Consider the following 3,683-nt stretch of genomic DNA (forward strand, 5'->3'; position numbering starts at 1 on the left):
TAGCAACACATGTTGATCCTAGTTATAGATTTGTGTTTTGATTTGATGAAAGAAAACATGGGGTGGGAGAAAATCATGGAGGTGAACGCGTGGAGAAGTTAATGCATGGTCGCAGCTACGTCCATCCCCATGCACATGCCGCTGCAACTGATCTAAAACCTACGCATATATGCATGCATTTTCTTCTCATTTTCAGTTACCAATTGAAACTGGGAAACATTGCTTTTTTTGACTTTGTTTTTGTATTCATTATATTCACTAGTCATTCAGTTTACACACACCATATATGATATAAATGTAATATATATATGTACACACAAAAGAGTTAGGTAGCAGTTGGGTAAGATCCAGGCATAGAGGTAGTTAGCTGACTTATCTGTTTTCTTGACAACATTTTAACTTTTCAACTCCCCCACTGTTAATGGATTAAGGATTAATAATACAGGATATATATTACCTTAATTAGATTATGCATGTCTTATTGTTATGAAACCCAAAAAAAAAAGGTGATGGTTGAAATTGAAAGGGTTTGACTTATATTTAAATATAAGGTTGAAAGTATGAATCGATGTGTATTATGCTATATATATATATATATATATAGATATAGATAGATAGATAGAGAGAGGGGGGGTTATATATAGCTAGGGTTTAGTTTCAAATGTGAACCAATGCTATAATGTGAACTTATGTATCATTATGCACCGTTGATCTTGCTCGATCTTGTGTTTTATAATAATTTTGACCTGATAAATATACATCATTGCACCAATGCACCACTGCACCATTGCACAACTGAACCAGCTGCACCAAATGCGCCACTGCACCACTCCTCAAATCTTGACCGTTCAATAGGGTTCACAGGTTCACATGATAGCAATGGTTCACACTTGAAAGCGACCTTATGCGTGCGTATGAGAGATAATAAAATAAAAAGGTTAAATATGGGCATATACTTTTATGGAAGGTGTATTTGGGTACATCAACTAAAAGTGCAATTGAAGCTTTTGGATTTCTAAATTTGTACAATTAGGTTTAAATATTAATAACATATAGTTTCAGGGTAGAACTTTAATGTGGGGGTTGAGAGAAGGTCTCTGGCTAAAGGTTTTAGCCAAATGGTAACCACTTGGGGCTTGAGTTAATTGGGACTGCCATTCTCATGGCTGATTGCAAGAGAATTATGGTCAGAGGGAGAGTATTTCATTAGCTAGTATCACTTATGTATTTACTATTTAGGGAAGATAATAAGTGTACGTGCAAATCAGACTTTTTCGTTAATATGAATTATGGGCGAAACTGATGACTAGAGACGACTATAATTGAAGGCCCACCGATGGACATGAGGGACCTATTCAATCGGGACACGATAGGGGGCTTACACACAAAGAACGAGAAACTAAAAGCCTCCTAAGGTCTTGTATTTACACAAAGATTTGGACATACATTACTTTATGAAATTGTATTAATTGCATGAAACTGAAAGTTGGAAACCAATGCCGCCTATAATAAATGTTTGATAGATAACACAACATTTTCTAACGGAGACTACATTTAAGTACGTACTATTATTATTAAATTTGTTGAACATGTAAACCACAACATACGTCGACACATGCAAGTGGGTTTACTTCCTTACATGGAATTCTCCTATTACAACAAAAAGTTTCCTTATCAAACATGGACCAGATCGATATAAAAAATAAATGTTGTGTTTGAACATATGCGTGGTAGGGAAAGCTACTATGGGAAACCATATCAAAATTGATAAGATAATTAGTTTGGTAACCACAAGATTTCAAGTTCAATTCTTCGCGAGAGTTGTCTAATGGCTTTCTTCGTTTAAGTCAGCTATGAAAAAACTAGTATAGGTTGGTTTACTTCCTTGTGGTCATTTGCTGGTTAGGTACGCAAGGCGAGCTTTACTACTTAGAATGTACTTTCGAGGTTTTTTGTCGACTAGGATCACAATGCGAACTTCACTCCAAACACACACTTTCAAGTAGCGACTACGAGCTTTCTCTTATGGCTTACTTCATTGTGGTTCCTTGTCAATTAGAATTACAAAACAGGACTTCACCCAAAACACACTTTCAGATAATACAAATTTTCTTGTTAATCAAAGTGAAAGCTAGCTACTCTTCTCAATCAAGACAAGATATGTTGCCAAACTCAATCCATTTCGTTTTTGAACTAATTGTTGTTGAATATCATGTGCGGCGCATGTTCATGTTGAATTGAGGCGACGGCCAAATAATGAATGAAATGGAACATCGCATGCAGACAAATTTCTATGTTAGAACATGCATGCATGGTATTTGCAAATGTCAAAGTACAGTTATCCGCATTAATGCCATATGGCTATGCCTAAACTTATTAACATACCACACAACTGATCATTCAACTCAAAATAAGTTTATAAACTTAATTTTGTTAGAGTTTCGAGTTTGAATTATTCTATCTGTGACTTAAAGGAGAGATACACATATATTTGGCATTGTTGTAAGCACTGTGGAGTAAAAACATTTAGAAGTTTATAACCTTGTTAAAGTATATATATATATATATATATATATATATATATATATATATATATCTATCTAATGTAATTTATCTCCTCCACCAATTTTTTTGCTGCCTGAAAGATTTTGCAAACCCACATTTAATTTCACAATTATAAGTTGAATGGCCGGTCAGCAAATTAAAAGAAAAAAATATAAAATTAAAGAATTTTTCCAACGTTGAACAATGCTGTCGTCCAATGAGATGGGTTTAATTTTCATTTGTCTTGGATGTGAAAAGACAATAGCTTTTAGAAAATTTTCAAGGGTGATAGATATACATCGTACGTTAGGTCTTAAGTTGGCCCTGTCTAATGGGGGAACTATTTAGCATAAATTAAATCTATTTTATTTTATACTAAGAGCCAATAAAATTAGGCATATAATGAAAAGGAAAAAGTATCTATCTAATTTAGAGTAATATTATTACAAAGTTATAAATATTTATTTTTATGACAATTATAATCAATATTCATATATTATCTTGTATTTATATACTTTAAATTAACGATTTAAATAAACAAATTCAACATTCAATTATCTAAACATTTTTTATATAATCTTTGAATTAATATATTTTGAACTACTTATTCAAAAATAAACATTATTTGTACACGATTTCCATCAATTCAAAACTAATTAAAATGTGTATATATGGATAATTTTATCTTATTGCATTGAGGACCGTGCCAATACAAAATTAAACTCATGGCAGCATCTATGTAATATTGTAATAATAATTTTTAATATTACTGATTGTACATGAAATTATTAGCTAGAATGACCCTTGCCTTTTCTCTCTCTCTATATATGAAAAAAAAACAAGTGAGAATAATATTGTTCTAGTAAGAAATGAGAATAAATTTAGGTTATCTATCTCAAAACAGTAAATGAATATTGAAATTTATACATAAATAAAAAATGTAATAACATTTTTTTTAAATATGTAGAGCTTTCATTATTATATTGTATCATTTAGGAAAAAAATAGTATCATTTTGATTATATAATATATATATATATATATATATATATATATATATATATATATATATATATATATATATATATATATATATATATATATATATATATATATATATATATATATATATATATATAT

This window comes from Ipomoea triloba, chromosome 3 (assembly GCF_003576645.1).
Source record: "Ipomoea triloba cultivar NCNSP0323 chromosome 3, ASM357664v1".
In the NCBI taxonomy this organism is placed as follows: Eukaryota; Viridiplantae; Streptophyta; class Magnoliopsida; order Solanales; family Convolvulaceae; genus Ipomoea; species Ipomoea triloba.